The following is a 19,490-nucleotide window of genomic DNA, read 5'->3' as shown; positions in this document are numbered from 1 at the left end:
CTCCTCAAGAGTACCCCGGGGTAAAAGCGGGAGCAGGTGTCCCACACCTGGGAAAACAAAACAGTAACACAATGAGTATTTGTGTTTACAGTATGTTTCACCAAGCTGCATCTCAAGAATGGGTACTAAAGGCTCAAGAGACGGCTCAGCAGGTAAGAGGGTTTGCTACTCATCAGAGGATTCAAGTTGGATTCCCAGCACCCACTCGGCCTCATAACCACCTGTAACTCCAACTCCAGGGGACTCAATGTCCTCTTCTGGATTCCATGAGGGTTTGCCCTCACAGAGCATACCCTGACACAGACATAAAATAAAAACAAATAGATGGATACACTAATTTCTGGTGTCAGTTTTATGAAAGAATGGAGGTTACTATGTCATCAGCATTCCAGTTAGTTTGTGATGCTGATTTAACAGACATTTAATTGTTTGCTCATTTTAGCCACTTGAAAACCAACAGCTGTCTAATTATTCTTTGGCCCTACACAACATGCATAGGAACCGAGCGGGAAGGGTGCAGAATTCTGCACAAAGAGCTACAGAGGGAATTAAAGCAAGTCATTCGAGGGTTTTCTGTGAGGCAGAGATCCCAACTTAAGGTCCCCACAGTGAAGTAGTAAGGAGGGAAGAAATCATGGCAAGCAGTGCTGGAGATGGGAACTGAAGGATGCTTTCAACCAGCAAGGCTGTGGGCAGAGTCCAGTAGGATGGGCATGGGAATTCGGCACAGGTCAAGACTGTCGCTAGAGCAGAAAGTGACTACAGAGGGAACAGCCAGAGAACAAGAGCCGTAAAGACCCTCGAACACCCAGCCAGTGGCCACAGTAGGCCGAGGGAGGGCTTCCTGCAGGGCCAGCAGAGTACAGGAAGAAGCAGAGACATGAATCACCATGACCCATCCAGGAACTTGTGCTTGTGATCCAACTTGGCTAAAGTGAAGGGTACATGTGGGAAGACGCAGAGGACGCTAAATAAATAGCAGCGGCTTGACTGAAGGACCTTGTGGACCAGAATACAGCACGTGAACTTTATTCCAAAGGAAATGGGGACCGAAGCATTTTTAAGGAAAGTCACAATCAGACCGGCTTACAACTTACTCTGGCAACCCTCCAATGGCTTCCCATCACAAACAGCACAGACTCCAAATCCCTTCCGCGCTCAAAGCCCTCCACGCTGGTCGCAGGCCATCTCTGAGATAATGTTTCATCCCCACCTCCCGAACTCCGCTTGAGCTGCTGACACGTCCTTCTCCCTTGTCCCCTCCCCAGGCTCTGCACCTACGGGTCCCTCTACTGGGAACTTCACAGTGCACTCTCCTATTTTCCTGTCTTCCCTTGAGAGGCTTGCTCTGCTGTCACCGTGAACGAACAAGAAACAACGGCCACCGGCCCACTATTTCTCTCTCCATGCACCACAGGACCATCTGTACATCGCTGTTTACCTTAGAGTGCAGGGTCCCTGGAACAGCCTCTCAAGTACCCCAGATGCTGTTTCCAAAACAGTGACACTGAGGCACGGAAAAGTGACTGAAGAGCGGGTGATTAGCTAGTAAAGAGCAGAGTCCCTGACTCTGTCCACAAAGTGAAATTTGCATATTCGCCAGAAGAGAACACTTTACATTCCTAGTGAGAATGCAAGCTGGCACTATGTTTTTAAGAGCAAATTTACCAATATCTACAAAAAGTTTAGTATCCTTTAGTCCAGCGACATCGTGTCCAGAAAACTGACTGCGGATATTCCCAGAAACAAGTACCTGGTGGAAGGCTGCTAAACACACTTCTAATACAAGACAGACAGACATTTCTTTGTGCGTATGTCCATATATGTGGAGGCCAGAGATGAATGCTGGGTGCCTTTCTCAGTTACTTTTTGAGACATCTCTCACTAAACATGGGTATAGTGCAGATTCTGCTTAGCTAATTGGCCATCAAGATCCAGGGATCCATCCTTCTCTGTTTTCCCAGGGCTGGAATTATAGACACACACCATACATATCAGTTTTCACAAGGATGTTGGGACCCAAACTCAGGTTCCCATGCTCGCTAAGCAAGCATTTTACTGAGGCATCTATCTCCTCAGCCCCAGGGGAATAATTGTTAATGGACTATTACTATAAATCTCGACAATGAGATTATTATGCAGCTGTTAAAAATAAGTTATCAGTTATATTGGAATTGATGTGTAAAGATATTTAAGAATGACATAAAAGAGAAAAGCAATTTATGGAACAGAACCTAACTTTTCTAAGGCTCAAGAACACAGCTCAGTGATAAGGTATGTCCTGAACATACACAAGGCCTTTGGTTTGGCCACTACTACCACAGAATTATATATATATAGTGGGATTCAGTGGGGCATACCACTTGGGAGGCAGAGGATGGTAGATCTCTGTGACTGGCCAGCTAGTCTACATTATAAGCTCCTAACCAGTCAAGGCTACATAGTAAAACCCTGTCTCAAAAACAGTAAAACGTATGCGTCTGTAAGCACTGTGAAAGCAATTAGGAAATACGTCAAACCATTCCAAATCACAGGATTCAGTGGGGAAAAAATAATAAGTTTTCACTTTTTTTGGTGAGTGAGCATTCATATCTTTAAAAATCAATCTATTATAAATAAATTTTTTAAAAATTTAAGGGCTGGAGAGATGGCCCAAGAGTTTCTAAGGATACTGGTTGCTTTTCCAGAGGACCCGGGTTCAATTCTCAGCACCCATATGGCAGCTCACAACTGTCTCCAATTCTAGTTCCAGGGGATCCAACACACTCACACAGACATACATGCAGGCAAAACACCAATGCATATAAAATTAAAAATGAGTTTAAAAAATCAGTCTGTTAAATTTTAATTCCCATTAATAAAGACTGAGTATACAAAAACACTTTAGATGAACGTAACAGGTCTTGATGATCCACTGACCCACAGTGCAGGAAATGTGAGTTACTGCAAGAGCTTAATCAGAAAAATCACCCCTCACTAACAACTAGTTAAGGACACTCACTATGTGTCCAGCAAGATGGTGAACAGGAAGCACCTAGTCCCTGCAAATGGGCCACGTGATGCTGTCTGTCTCTGGACATATTAAAAGTATGTGCTGTCATGCCTGCCTTCCACTGTCGTTCTTGGAGAGAAGCTTCCACAGCAATGGGAAGTCAGCTCTGCTTAAGTCCAACACCTTCCCACTACACCAGCTCCCTATCAGCCTACAGCTCCCGGTTCTCTCTCTAGAAAACATTCTAGAACCTTCCCTTGGAAGAGCACTGCTTTTCACCTCATGGACCAATCTTTCCTATCTATTCAGGGCCTTCAGCCCTTGTGGTCACTTCAGGGATAAAAATATAAATAACCTTAACAAAGCCAAACCAAACTCAATCCTTAGAAAAGATTGGCTTCACCTGAGCTGTAAAAAAAAACTTGGGAAGACAAAATTCACTTAATGTAACCTTTAAGTATTTTGTGTGACTGATTCACAGTTTACATTTCTGTTAAAATGACGTCAGTGAGACAGGTGTGGTAGCACACACCTGGCAGTCTAGCAGTCTAGGGGCAGAAGTAGGAGAACCAAGAGTGGCAGGCCAGCCTGGGCTACTTAGCCATATTTCACCTTAAAGCAAGAGAAGTATGCATGTGCGTGGACACAAAACAATAAACAAGCAAAAATGCAATATTAGAAACTTCCCCTTTAAACCAAGTGGAGGTGAACACCTTTAATCCCAGGACTCAGGAGACAGAAGCAGGTGGATCTCTGAGTTCGAGGCCAGCCTAGTCTACATAATGAGTTCCAGGACAGTTAGGGATACACAGAGAAACCCCATCTCAAAAAAAAAAAAAAAAAAAAAAAAAAACTACATCCAGAAATAATAAGAAAACTCTATCCAATATACACAAAAACTGTATCGGCTCTAAGCAAATGTTTTTTTGTAACTTCAAAAATAAAGACTCCTGGTCATAGTAGTGCACACCTTTAATCCCAGGACACAGGAGGCAGAGGCAGGCAAACCTCTGTTTGTGACCACCCTGGTCTATGTAGTGTTTCAGGACAGCCAGGGCTATGTAGAGACCCTCCTTGTCTCCAAAAATATAAAATAAAATATCCTATATTCTTTGTGCATCTCCTATAATGTCATGATAATTAGAAAATATAAGGAAACAGCTAACTTTTAAGATAATATTGGTAATAATTTTATTTTATTTTATTTATCTATCTATCTATCTATCTATTTATTTATTTTTTGGGTTTTTTTTTTGAGACAGGGTATCTATCTATCTATCTATCTATCTATTTTTTTTGTTTGTTTGTTTGTTTGTTTTGAGACAGGGTTTCTCCTTTCCTGGAACTCACTGTGTAGACCAGGCTGGCCTCGAATTCATAGAGATCCGCCTGCCTCTGCCTCCCCAGTGCTGGGATTAAAGGTGTGCACCGCCGCCGCTGCCGCCACCACCACACGGCTGGTAACAATTTTCTTAACAGTAAGAAAACTATAATAAATAAATTATAAAGTAATAAATTAGAGAAAAATAAAATTAAACGTAAGAAAATATAACTGGACCATCAGAACCTGATGAGTGAAATGGGACATCTTGTCAGACAGGGGTCTCCATTTCATTAGAACCAAACTAAAACTAGTCCTTAAACCACAACACCCTTGACCAGCTCACTGCCCTGCCGCCGGCTGTGCTGCTTCCTGAAAGGCTGAGTGGAGCACATGTCGGTGGCTGCACGTTTCCTCTTGGATTGCACAAGCCACAGGCTGCATCTATTATCGTTAAGCATCCGGGGTACTGCTGTCAGAATCCCCAAAAGCCGTTTCTAAATACATCAGTACAAATTTCAGTCTTGAAAGGGTCACAGACTTCACTAGTTAAGTACTATATATATTTTCTCCATACAATACATTTCCTGAACTTTTAGCTTTCAGTTTCCTGTTCGTCAGTGGCTTCAGCTCCAGAGGCCATACATAAACAACACGCCAGCCACAGTATGTCCACTTTTGACAACAGTGGACAGGAATTTAATCTGACCAGATATAACTAGCTACAGCAGCGAAGACAGCAATGGCAAAATTCAATAATCTACAAGTGAGATAAAGCACACTCTTGAGTATGAATTCAGCCTCTTTATAACCCAAGACTTTCCTAAGTTTTTCTCTACTGAGAAACTGATAAGCTTCTTCATCAGACAATAACCATGAAACCCATCCTGTTTCCTTTTTTCACTTGCTTACCAGGAAGCTTGGAGCTAAATTTGCTGTTCAAATACAGACACTATCTCGCCTTAGATTGCTGATGTAAAATTTTCTTCCTTCCCATTCTCTCATCCTGCTCATTATTTCAAGTGATTTATGTTCATTTTCCTTTGTTTTTAATGGTCTTTACCTTCTTTGTTTTAAACTACCAACTCCCTTTCAATAAATTACAAATTAAGCGAAAATTTATGACCTAAAAGTTCTTATCTTCAAATCATTGTGTATCTATTAACCCATTTTATCTAGAATATAGGTTCTAAAGTGAATCTTTACTTCCTCTTTAAAAGTTATTATTCCATATAATTATGATTGCCTTTTAGAAAAGCCAATGACACTTTTTAGAATAAAAGAATTAAAAGACATAAGAATCAAAACCTAAGTTACTAAATTCGGGGCTCTAAATTCAAATTACAAAACTACTAAGTCTGTACAAATAGAATTAGTCTGGCAATGCAAAATAATTGTTAAAAAGTCACCTCCAATTCTCCACGCCATCATGAGCATTCTTAGATCAAAACAGATACTATGTCTGAAAATATTAAAATGGTTTCAGATCGAGTTGGAGAGATGACTCAGCGGTTAAGAGCACTGGCTGCTCTTCTTGAGGTTCAATTCCCAGCACCCACATGGCAGCTCACATCTGTCTGTAACTCCAGTCCCAGGACTTGACACCCTCACACAGACACACATGCAGGCAAAACACACCAACATAAAAAAATACAAAGAAAGCCACCTTGAAAAAAGAAAAAATAATCTCAAAAAAAAATGGTTTGAGATATAAAATACTATTCAGTTGTTCAGAAACTGTAAGATCTCACACACACACACACACACACACACACATACACACGAAAAGTGTCTAGTATACAGTAGTGCTTTAAGTGGAGTTAAAAATGAAAAAAAAAAAAAAAAGAAAACAAAATGAAACAACTCTAAGACATTTGGCAAAAATACCATGAATTAAATGGTCCTGAGTTCAATTCCCAGCAACCATATGGTCATTCACAGCCATCTGTAATGAGATCTGGTGCCCTCTTCTGGCCTGCTGGCATACATACAGGTAGAACATTCTATACATAATAAATCAATCAATCTTTTTAAAAAAATTACAAAGAACATAACACAGTAGTCTGTAAAAATACATAGGAAGCCTGGTGTGGTGGCATGTGACTTTGATCCCAGCACACGGGAAACAGAGGCAGGCAGATCTCTGAGTTCGAGGTCAGTCTGGTCTATTTAGTGAGTTCCAGGACAGCCAGGACCAGACTCTGCCTCAGGAACAGAACAAGAAAGGACAGGAGCCTCAGATCCTGGCTCAGTGGTAAAGCACTTGCCTAGTATCTACAAGCCCTCGGACCAATTCTCCAAATCAAAGAGAATAAGAATGGCCAGGTGTGCTGTAGCATGCCTTTAATCTCAGCACTGGGAAGGAAGAGGCAGGTGGATCTCTGAGTTCAAGGCCAGCCTGATCTTCAGAGTGAGTTCCAAGATAGCCAGGACTACAAAGAGAAACCCTGCCTCTAAACATCCTCTCAAAAAAAACCCAAGATATGAAACTCAGGATTAATACCCAAATAAATCAAATTATTTTTTAAAAAATTCTAAGAACAAAGCTAACAAAAATTGTTACTACATAAATTTATTTATTTATGTATTTATTTATTACCTTTTTAGAGCTTTATTGGGAGAGAAAGGGAGAGAAAGAGACAGAGAGACCACGCGGAGGGAACAGAGCAGAAAGAGAAAGGGCCTATATAAATTTAGAAGGAAAGATAGTAACTATATATATATATATATATATATATATATATATATTAGTAGACTTCAAGCAAAATACTTCAGCATAAGAAACACATTAGGGCTGGGAATATGGGATGTGGCTCAAAGGCCACATTCAAGAGAGAGAGAGAGAGAGAGAGAGAGAGAAAGAGAAAGAGAAAGAGAGAATGAATATATTCCTCATTTCACATGAAGCAGGTAAGAGAAACCTACACACACACACAATGAATATATACCCTTCAAAAAAACCCAAATCTGCCCTGGTAAGATGACTGGGCAGTAAAACACACAAGCCCGAAAACTGAGTTCAATCCTCAGGACCCACGTGTGGAAAGAGCACCAGCCCAGCTCCACAGCTTGTGTGCCGGTTCAGTCTGTGCCCCTCCCCAATAATAATGAATTAGAAAAATTTAATTGAATTTGGAAGCTTTTTTTCTTCTCTTGTGATGGGATTTTAAAAAAGGTGTCATAAAAGGGAATCTAATACAAGTCATAGATCGGAAAAAGAGAAAAAAATCCTCTAATCTCTTCAGAAAAATGAAGGGAAGCAAAAACAAAGTATGGTAAATAAAGAAATGACCTGATCCACACCATTGAGGACATGAGAAAGATTATGTACAGACATTAGTAGGTTATACGAGTCGATCTCAGGGGACTTAAAAATGATAAAGAAAAACCAGTATTTCAGTAAAACTGGAATCTAGTCTTTTGGAAGGAATGTAAAAGTCTACAGAGGTCTGTGGTATCTACTATCTCTCTGTAACCCAGGCCATTTTCTCTTTCTTTAATCGTGGGAAAGAATATAGAACATAAAACAATTACCAGTTGCAAAATGATTTCATGGTAAAATTATGCTTATAGTGACTAAGAAGTATTGTTTGCTATGCATATTTTCAAAGTGCAGGGAGAATGTCTCACAGAGGTTAAAACAATACATTTCAGGGAAAAAGGAACTGCCATGACAGTGAACCGGTGCCTGGGATCTGGCATCGTGCTCTGGGAGAGGGAAGAGGGTTTTTGATTGAGCAACTGGTGTAGCTAGACACAAAAGCCCAGACCTCAGCAGAGAAGAAAGCAAGGCTCAACTAAGGTTCTTGCCATTCCGCCTGCTCATGTTAAAACGTATGAGACTGAAGGCAGCTGACGGAGGCTTACAGGTGGTCACGTTTAACACAACTCTTCAAGGTAGTACCTGCTAACTGTAACTGTAAGAGAATCTGCTCTATCATGACAAAAACAAAAGGTTTAAAAAAAATGCTTAAAGCACTCACAATTGACAACTTTAAAAATTAAAAAGAAGCTTTTTCCTCAAAGCTGATTTTGTACCAATTCTCAAAAGTTGCCCTCTGACCTCCACAAATGAGCTGGCAACCACACACTAAATACATGTGTGATGTTAGAAAAAATTCTTTTTGGTGGTGGTGGTGTTTTTCGAGACAGGGTTTCTCTGTGTAGCTTTGTGCCTTTCCTGGAACTCGCTTTGGAGACCAGGCTGGCCTCAAACTCACAGAGATCCGCCTATCTCTGCCTCCCGAGTGCTGGGATTAAAGGCGTGTGCCCTCACCGCCTACATGAGTTATTTTAAATAGAACAGTAGTGCTCTGCAGAGAACCCAATCATGACCTTTTTGTAACAGGAGTGAATTACTATCATACTGCTCCTGATAGAAACTCACTTTCTATCTTGGTTTTGAGAATCAGCAGTAGAATTAGTGCTGGTCTAATTCCACCCAGATGGTTGAGGACCACAGCATTGAAAACAACAGCAGCCCTTGCTCAGTAATTAGCTGTGAATCTTAACTATCTCCTCCACATCTCAGTTTCCATGTGTGTAAACAAAGCAGCTGGATAGAAAATGCCTTCCTCCCTTCCTCTCTTTCCCCTTCTGCCTAGTCCTTTCCGCCTGTGGCTCTGTAACTTAGAATCTAGGCTGTCCAGAGGGTAGGGAGGAAACCGGTCATTAAAAATCCACCAAACTCAGCCAAGCAGTAGTGGCGCACAACTTTAATGAAGGTACTGGGGAGGCGGAGGCGGAGGCGGAGGCAGAGGCAGGCAGATCTCTGAGTTCAAAGCCAGCCTGGTCTACAGAGTGAGTTTCCAGGACAGCCAGGGCTGTTACATAGACAAACCCTGTCTTGAAAAACAAAACCAAACAAACAAACAAAAACCAACAACTTCAAAAAATACCAAACTTTTGAGACAAATAAGGGAAAGAAGCCAGCCATCAAATTAAAGAGGCAGAATAGTTCACAACAGCCAGCCATCAGCTTCCCGGTTAACATTAGCTTTAAAGTTTCAGGGTTTTGCTTTTTCGTTTGTTTTTAAGACTGGGTCTCATGACATAGTCCTGGCTGGCTGAGAACTTGCTATGAAGACCTCAAACTCAGAGAGATCTGCCTACTGCTGCCTTTTTAGCACGGGGATTAACAGTGTAACACACACCCGGCAAAGATCAACTGTGTGTGTGTGTGTGTGTGTGTGTGTGTGTGTGTGTGCCTGCATAAATATCTGTGCTTCACGTGAGCGCCTGGTGCCTGCGGAAGCCAGAAGATGGCGTTGGATTTCCAGTTACAGGTGACTGAGAGCTGCTATGTGGCTGCTGGGAATCAAATGGAGCCTCTGCAGGAACAACAAATGTCCTTAACCACTGAGCTATTTCTTCAGCAACTTCAGCTTTTGTTTGTTTCTTTCTTTCTTTTTTAAATCATTTTAGGGACCAGCTAATATATACATATATTTATTTATTTATTTGTTATGTATACAGCATGTATGACTACAGGCCAGAAGAAGGCACCAGATCTCATTACAGATGGTTGTGAACCACCATGTGGGTGCTGGGAATTGAACTCAGGACCTCTGGAAGAGCAGCCAGTGCTCTTAACCTCTGAGCCATCTCTCCAGCCCTTGTTTGTTTGTTTCTTTCTTCTTTTTAAAGAAAGGCAGTAAGAGCTGGGCAGTGGTGGCACATGCCTTTCAATCCCAGCACTTGGGAGGCAGGGCCGGGTGGATCTCTGTGAGTTCAAGGCCAGCCTGGTCTACAGAGCGAGATCCAGAACAGGCACCAAAACTACACGGATCTCTAGATACTTTAGATATTTCCCAATCTAGGAAATAACTAAAAACTTTGATACAGAGGTTAAAAAAATTAAAAAAAAAAAAACCTCTTTAATCCCAGCACTTGGGAGGCAGAGCCAGGCGGATCTCTGTGAGTTTGAGGCCAGCCTGGGCTACCAAGTGAGTTCCAGGAAAGGCGCAAAGCTACACAGAGAAACCCTGTCTCGAAAAACAAAAAATAAGTAAAATAAAATAAAATAAAAAATAAACTAAAACCTATATAAATTATATATAGTTAATCTTAAATGGCAATGAACATATACTGAAAATTTTTTTTCTTTTTTCTTTTTGTCGGAGCTGAGGACTGAACCCAGGGCCTTGTGCTTGCTAGGCAAGCGCTCTACCACTGAGCTAAATCCCCAACCTCACATATACTGAAAATTATACAAAAGAGCATAAAGGGAAATGATGTTTAAACCCATCAGTATTTAAATCTCGACTTAAAGCAGGTACAGTTTTTCACTCTGACACGTTAAGGCTATGGGAGACTCCCCCTGACAGACACCGTCTGCAAACACCAAGCTTGCCTCCCGCTGATAAAGAGCACCACCCAAAGATGACAACCAGGCTTTTTGGCCTCCTCTTCCTTTGTCTAGGGTCCAGAACACTAAAACTGGTACATGTCTGTGCAGAAACTAGCATTCTGTAGGTGTGCAACGCTTTCCTAAGAACGAACACCACCTTCAATTCCAGGAAAGCTACTGCTAGGTATCAGTCCCTGGCGACATGCATAGGACAACAAAAGAAAGCAGGGTGTCCTCTGCAGCTATGCTTTGAATCATCCTCTGGATCCTGCTTCTTCCAACAAAAACATGTGCAACTTCAGTGAAAAGCAGCACACACAAGAGATGGTCATCTGTTCTCCTTCCTGTTATTAATCGGTCAGCTAATTTATAGTTGGGTTATCCCACTTTCTTCTGGTAAGACCACTTCTCACTTTCAACACACTTTCAAGCTTTTTTCCTTTGCTAAAAATGCAATGAACATACCATACATATAACGCAGTTTAATAAGTCTGAACACATGGAAATAACTGGTAAATCTGGATAAAGATGAACATAAAATTCTTTGTACTAATCTTGCACTTTTCTGGAAGTTAAAAAAGAGAGACTGGAGGTCACTCTGTGGGTTCCACTGTGTAAGCCTGAGAACCTAAGATCTAATCCCAGCACCCATGTAAAAACAGGGTGGGGTGATGCAGGCCTGGAACACCAGTGCTGAAGAGTGCAGGGCCCGCCAGTCTAGCTAAAAGCTCCAGGCTCAGTGAGATACCATGTTTCAAACAGCAAACCTTTAATCCCAGCACTGGGGAGGCAGAGGCAGGTGGATCTCTGTGAGTTCCAGGCCAGCCTGGTCTACAAAGTGAGTTCCAGGACAGGCACCAAAACTACACAGAAAAATCTGGTCTCAGAAAAAAAAAAAATGAAAGAGAATGTCGACAACCTCCGGCTTCCACATAAACACACTTGGGCTTGGGCAAGTCAACCTACCTATACACACACACACACACACACACACACATACACACACACACACACACACACACACACACCCCAAACATAAGAAAATCAACATTACTTAAAAAGTAAATCACATGGGGCTGGAGAGATGGCTCAGCAGTTAAGAGCACTGGCTGCTCTTGAAGCAGACCTGGGTTCAATTCCCAGCACCCACATGGCAGCTCACAACTGTCTAACTCCAGTTCCAGGGGATCTAACACCCTCACACTGACATACATTCAGGCAAAACACCAATGCACATAAATGAATTACTGGGAAAAGAAAAAAGAAAGAATTCAAGTATTTTTAAAAAAAGAAAGAAAGAAAGAAAGAAAGAAAGAAAGAAAGAAAGAAAGAAAGAAAATCACTTGATGTCTATCATTCCGGAAAGGTCCCCTTTCTGTGAAGCACCATCCTACCTAGAACAGTCCTCATTCCTACCGCCATGTCTTGGTTTTGCCTGTTCCTTGCTTTTCATAAAGAAAAATGCTATGTCTGGCTTGTCCTGAACAGTACTTCTGAGTTCCCTCTCCTCTGCGGTGGGAACCAGCAGTTCATTTCTATTAGAAAGGCGCTGCTGTGAACATCCTGTACCAGCCTCTTCCTGAGTGTATACTTTGTTCATTTCAATGCAGCCTGTTTCACTGAAATGGGAAAGGGAGAGAAGGTCACCTTTAAATAAACCAGAATGGATAGCTAAACACACAAATACACACAGAGCAATTATGTGTGGACATATTTTTATGTGTGCATATTCATATATACACACTTATATAGTTATATATAATACGGACAATTGATAATCTGGTATTTATATATATCAGATGTATATTTGTATATATTATATGTGAACTCAAAACTATTTTGTAAAGGTTTATTTTATGCATGAGTGTTTTGCCTGCATGTATCTATGCACACTATGTATGTACCCACAGAGGTCAGAAGAGGGCGTCAGGTCCTCTGGAACTGGAGTTAAAGATGACTGTGAGCCACCACGGCAGGTGCTGGAATCAAACCTGGCCCTGTACAAGAGCAATGAGTATTCTTAACCAGGCCCACAAATCATATTTTTGAAGAGCTTACTAAGTTCACAGGAAAAGAAACCTATGATGGGAAGGTGACCATCTCAGCTTTTCTTGATTGTCATCCTATCCAGGAGCATACAAAAAGAGTTTTCTCCCACTTAAATTGGTGCTGCACCACAGTGAGACAAATATGTCTTCACAGGCCTCTCCCAAAAACAGAACATGGGATCTTACCATCTACTACACAGTAATTTTTTACATCAAAGACAAAACCCAAAATCTGTTTAAGATTTTTTTTTTTGCTCTGTCGAAAGTTACACATGGAAACAATTTCACCAGTTAATATTTAACATAGGTAAAGAATATTCCATGCTTATTCAGAATATATGCTGAAAAGGACTCAATCCCTAAGATGTTTTCTCCAGTCCAAAAAGTAGCTTCACCACAACATTAAGTCCATGACAGACATTTTGACTCAATTCTACTGTGTAATTTTCAGCTGACAATCAAGAAAGGACTTCATTTCCAGAGACACAAACATTAAGAAACACTTACAAGTCTAGTTCTTTTAAATAAAGACCTCACTTTATCAGTAAAACCGACCCTCCAAATCTTAAATGTTCTTCCAACAATTAATTACTGTATCAAGGGTGAAAAGTAAGCGCTTTGTTGCTTCTCTAGATAATTTACTTGCCATCACATTCCCTGTCAGAGTAACCTTTAGGTAGTCAGAAAAACAAGAAAGGAAGGAAGGAAGGAAGGGAGGGAGGGAGGGAGGGAGGGAGGGAGGAAAAGAAAGAAAGAAAGAAAGAAAGAAAGAAAGAAAGAAAGAAAGAAAGAAAAGAGATACCACTACCTTCAAGCTTGAAGGATGCCAGAGTAAGAATCACTAATCTTTTTTCTTCTTGAAAACAATCTGACTTTTTAAAAGATCAATTTGAGATTTGCAGCCCTGCTTTGACACTCAGATGATTTCCTGATACATTTAACAGTAGCTAAGATAGAAACAGAATGCTAAAGATGCTTCTAGAAACCTACAGCTGGCGACCAAAGGACAGCTGCAACCAGAAAAGGAAGATGCAACCTCTCCCAGGCTTTGATCTTTCTTTATCTTGTACTCCTCTTTGCAAACACTGAGCAATTTCAAAACTATACAATTCAAAGTTATCACATTTTAAATACGAAGAAATAGTCTGTGCCTATGGATGTTCCCTTTCACAGCTGTATGACTGTTTACTTAAAAACCTACTATTTCACTTTAAAAATGTATCATTTTCATTTCTGTAATAATGTACCTTCTTCTAAAAGAAAAAAAAAAAAAAAGTCTTGATGAAGCCTTGAGCTTTGTTACAGAAAGCATAGCAACTCCAAATAGCTACAATCTCCAACTTTCACTATGGTTGGCCTGGTTGTTCCAGAGAACTAAAGTGAAACTTTTTCTTACTTTTTAAATGTTTTGCTTCCAGACTAAGGGTAATAAAACAGGCATATCAAATGTGTAGACCCTACACTCCCTCTGGTGGTCTAATTAATCAAATGTTTCCTAAAAGACTGGTTGTAAATACTAATAAAAGCATACAATGTAACGCAGTTATCACTGGTGGTATTGTTTTCTATTACAGATGGCCTGGAACTCCGTATGAAGACCCGCCTGCCTCTGCTTCCTAAGGCGTGCACCCCCACAGCACCAGTCAATGCTCTTAAACTATGAAGAAGTGCAAATTATTCTGAATAGTGGGATTTTAGTGCTCTAAATATAATATCCTTAATAATCTGTTAGGCACACCTGCTAGTAACCTGTCAAGAGGTATGTTCTTTAATAAACTATTTTAGCCTGTCTGTCTCCCTTACAGAACTGGCTTTTATACAATTTTATACTATTTGCGAATAAACTCACACATTAGTCCCTGTTTTAAATCAATAGATACAGGACTTACACATCATCTAGTCTTTGATGAGTAAGATTTAATATTTGAAACATTTGAGGTGGCACGTATGTCAGAACTTTAAAATGCACTGAAGGGCTGGCACTGTAGCTCAGCAGTAGACCGTTTGTCTAGCTAACATCCATAATTCTGGGATTAAGCCCAGAATAGCAAAGATAAAGAAAATTAAAAAGCATTCAAATGTACTTCAGGGAACTTACAAATATAAAATGGAAAAAACTGAATTACTGATTGGTTAAGTTGGAAAGCTCAAAAGCTTGAGAATTACAAAATGGACATATTTGTTCAGTGTGTATTAACTACAGAATTTAGAGTATCAAGATATGCACAACTGGGGCTGGAGAGATGGCTCAGCGGTTAAGAGCACTGGCTGTTCTTCCAGAAGTCCTGAGTTCAATTCCCAGCAACCACACGGTGCCTCACAACCATCTGTAATGAGATCTGGCACCCTCTTCTGTATACATAATAAATAAATAAATCTTTTAAAAAAAATATGCACAACTGAATCTTTTTTGGAAATCATGAAAGTATTAAAGACCTGTAGAGCATGTTCTTAATGACAGTTATATTATTCACTTAAGGGTACAGCAATTGCCTAGTATGCACAAGGCCCTAGGTTCAATCCTAGGATAGAAAAAAAGAGGGAGGGAGGGAAGGAAAAGAGGGGAGGGAAGAGGAAGAAAATAAATTTACCAGCAATATCCAGACTCAAAGGTAACTGCCTAATAAATAGCCCCGTGTGTGTGTGTGTGTGTGTGTGTGTGTGTGTGTGTGTGTGTGTGTGTGTAGAAGTGAGAATCAACTCGTGCTTAATTTTGAAAATGAAATGTGGTTGATAATTCTATGACCTGGTCTACCACAAACAGACAAAGTAAACAAAAATCAGTAATTAAAATTCCTGAAAACTGACCTTTAAAGTGGGCTTTCAATTAAAAGGTATTTTCTAGTTCAAGTGCACACCACACATGCTTTTGTGTAACTAGATGAAATGAACTGTGGAGAGATGGCTGGACAGTAAAGAGCTCTGGCCGCTCTTCGAGGGCAGGCTTCCATTCCCAACACCACACTTCCGCTCCTGACCTTCAGTATCCTCTTCTGGACTCTGGTGATGCCAGCACCATACACGCAAATGGCATACAGACATACAGATAAAATACCCATAAGCACAAATAAATTTTAAAAACCAAAAAAAAAAAAAAAAATGTTTTAAGTAACATGACTTATGGTATTTGGTACATTTAAGCAGATCATAGGACAAAAGAAATCCCCCCACTTTATGTAGTGGAACACTAAAGTGGAATGAGATTATCTAAAACAATGGAAGTTTCCTTTTTGAAGTAAGCCCACTTAAAAATAAATAAATAAATACAATAAAAAAAAAATAAAGTACGCCCACTCTCCTTGGGGACAAGCCACTCAATCTGCCTTCAGGGATTATCAGGAACTTTAGACAGACTGAGCCTCTCCACCCCATAGGGTACGTGGTGGCTCTTCTCTGCCTTGAGGAACTATCAACACAAATATACATTCTTTTCCAACCCAAGAACAAAGAAGAATTTCAAAATCAACCGACTTGCCTAATCCCAAATTGTAAGTTTTTCATGTGGAAGAGTTTTAAATTATGTCTTATAAAGAAATCCGGGCTGGTGAGGTTGCTTGCTCAGCAGGTAAAGGCCCTTGCCACTAAGCTGGACCACCTGAATTTGAAGTCCAGGACCCAGCATGGAGGAAGCAGAAAACCAACTCCAAAGTTGTCCTCTGACAGCCAGCCACGCCTGTGCCAGCATGGTCTCACAAACACAGGCAATAAAAAAAATACAAAAATAAAAAATAAATAAAATTTTAAGGAATAAAAATAAATCTACTCAAATGTCACATAACTGAGAAGTAAATACTGAGAAACATACTTTAAAAAAATGTTGGAATGACAAAAACCTCATTAATGTATAAATTTGCTGTTTTAAAACAATTTAAAAAGAATATTCCTACATTAATTTAAAATAATCTCAAGTGGTTCCAACTAATAGCTAACTCAAATTAGATGGATGAATAAAATGACCATTCGATTAGTGTAATTAAATAAAAATTAACTGTGCTCTAAGGTTCAACATCTCTGAAGTACGGATTACATTCAATGCAGTTCCCACACAAGACACATTAGAAATGAGAAAGGGGGGAAATTAAACCACGTGTTTCTAACAAATAATGAATATTATTAACCTTTACATGTTAAAATATGCCATTTCTAGAGAATTCCCAAAGTGAAAGCTGTTAGGACCGTTCGGCACAAACCGGACAGCTGGGTGAGAGGCAGACAGAAAAACGGTTAAGTGAAGTGTGACAGAGTAAGAATGTCCCACCAGAATATGGGATTTTTCAAGTCATTTCTTGAATTTATTCAGACACCAGGAGTAGGAGCCACTACAATTCTATAATAATAACAACAACAATAGTAGTAGTAGTGATGGATAACAAACACTAACAGCAAGAAGCGGGGAGGAAGGCACAAAACTCTTAACCCCAATAAATACACCTTAACTCTTCCCTTCTTCTCTACACTGAGAGAAGGCAAAGACAATGAAAATAAACACTCCCTCCTAGCCCTAGAGGAGGCGAAGAAAGTGCCCAGTCAACGCTCGGCCTTAGTCCGCTGGAAAACACTCTCTGGAGGGGAAAAAAGAAAAGAAAAAACAAACCCCCAAACCGCCAGCTCTCAACTGCGGCAGCAGAGTACGCACTGTCCCGAGCCCTGCACGCTCCGCTGGAGGCTTAGCCCTCCCAAAGCTTTCGCCAGCGCCGCAGAAACCCATCATTTAAAAATCACGGGCGCAAGCCACCACCTGACTCATCCACAGCGAAGATGATGAAGATGACTATAAGGCAGCGTGCTCCCTGAGCCTCATCCACACACACGCAAAACGCTGGGGTCCGAGTCATGGACTACGGCCGGGACGGTGGTTGTGATGTCCCGGGGCTGAGGAATGAAGACTCCTAGAACAACTCTGATTTCCGTGTTATTATTTGGAGTGTGTGTGTGTGTGTGCGCCTGGAGGTCAGAGGACAATCCCACCACGTCGGTTGCAGGGCTCGAACTCAGGTCGTCAGACTTGGCGACCAGCGCCGGTACCGGCTCAGCCAAACGGAGGCCCCCGAGGGCAACTTTTAATAGGCTTTCCCCTCCTCCGTCCATCCCCGAGCCCCGCCGGTCACCTGCCCGCCCGGGAGCGAGCGGGTCGGGGACCGGCAGGTGAGGGCGGCGCCCCGGGCGGCACGCCCATCGCGCGGCCCTGCGGACGCGGCCGGGCGCTCCGTTATCCGCGGGCTCGCGGGGCTCCGGAAGGCCAAGTTTCCTCTCCGCGCCCGGCGGGCGGCGCGGCGGGGCGACACGGGGGCTGCTCGGACCTGTGGGCTGCGCGGGAAACAAAAGCCGCGCGCGGGCGAAGCCAGCGGGCGCCGCGCGGAGCCATCGCCCAGGGGAGCGCCGGCCGCTCCGCCTCCCACGCGGGGACCCGGGCGGGGGCCGGGGGGCGGGGGTGGGGTGGGGGTCTCCCGCACATCCCGTCCACGCCGCCCCGGGGAAGCCGCGTGAGAGGCGGCGGAGGCGGGACCGCCAGCGCAGGGCCGACTCCCGGGTCCACCGCGCGCGCGCGCACGCGCCCCATCCCCGCGGCCATGGCGCCCGTACCTGTCGCCGCCGCTGCCGCCGCCGCCGCCGCCGCCGCCGCCGCCACGCCACCGCCGCCGCTGCGTCTCGAGCTCCGCGTCTCCCCGCGCCGCGCGCCGCTCACCCTCCCGGCCCGCCCAGCAGGCCGCCAGCCCGCCCGCCCGCCCGCACCTCGGTCCCCTTGTCGCTCAGCCGCGCGCCGGACACCGCCGCCGCCGGAGACTGGCAGCGCCCGCGAGCCGGCTAGTGCGCCGGGCGCTGCCCGGCGTCGTCCCGCCCCCACCGGACGCAGGACCTGCCTCCCATAGGACCGCGGGGCTGTCAATCCGCCCCCAAAAGGCGCGCGGGCTGGGGCTCCGTCTGTCCCGATTGGTGGCCGCGCAGGTCTATGCAAATGAGGCCCCGCCCCGTTCGTTTGCATCTCCGCCTCTCCACCGCAGCCCACGTGTCTGGCCCTTGCCCTTTGTGGGGGCCGGAGAGGAGGGATGGAGGAAGCTGACGGACACCTCTTGGCGTCGTCCTTTGCCTCCAGACAAAATACTGCTAAGCCTCTGCCCTGCCTATCTGCCCACCCAGCCCGCCCTTCACGAAGCTGGAGGGGTCAGGCCGTGCTGACCCCAGAAAACAACCTCATGAGCTCGGAGATGCCCCTTAGAGACTGGGAAAATCCAGAGTAGCACCTAGCCCGTCTCTCGGGACACCCAGCGGGCGTGATCACGCTTTCCTTTGGGGCCTCTGCCTCTCCCGCACAGTAGCCCGGGTGAAGAGGACAGAAAGGAGCCCAAAGGATGGGCTGCTGAGCTAATTCAGCTTCAAGACGACACCCCTCCCCCAACCCCGGGTGACTCCCATAGACATTCAGGAGCTGCACCTGGGGACTTCAGCTAGACCTATTCAAAGAGAAGGTGCGTGTCTCTCCTGCATGTATGCCTGTGCACTGCGTGAGTGTAGTGGCCAACAGAGGCCAGAAGAGGGCGTCGGATCTCCTGAGGCTGGAGTTGTAAACTGCCATGTGGGTGCTGCAGATGGCACCCAGATCCACTGAGAGAGCAGCCAATGAGTCTCCTTGTCTCTCAACTCAAAGTCCCAATTACCTATGGAACTGTCTCGTAGCCACATGAAAATCTGTGTTTTCTGGCTCCGAGTCTGCTTTTATCCTAGTTATTTATTTTTGTTTCTTTTGCATTGTCATGCTTTAGAATTTTTGAAGACCTTCTA

General features: G+C 43.2%; 1 protein-coding gene across 1 annotated transcript in view; it reads right to left on the bottom strand.

Annotated features, from left to right (window-relative positions):
* The window catches only part of Fkbp5 (FKBP prolyl isomerase 5), an 85,344-nt gene extending 66,831 nt beyond the window's left edge, over positions 1–18,513 (bottom strand). The window contains exon 1 of the mRNA XM_036168176.1: positions 18,444–18,513. The gene's annotated coding sequence lies outside the window, so the exon portion shown is untranslated. The remainder of the gene's footprint in view (positions 1–18,443) is intronic.
* Between the last annotated feature and the right edge of the window lie 977 nt (positions 18,514–19,490).

The sequence above is a fragment of the Onychomys torridus genome, chromosome 18, assembly GCF_903995425.1.
Source record: "Onychomys torridus chromosome 18, mOncTor1.1, whole genome shotgun sequence".
NCBI classification, from domain to species: domain Eukaryota; kingdom Metazoa; phylum Chordata; class Mammalia; order Rodentia; family Cricetidae; genus Onychomys; species Onychomys torridus.
This window is presented reverse-complemented; position numbering and strand designations above follow the sequence as displayed.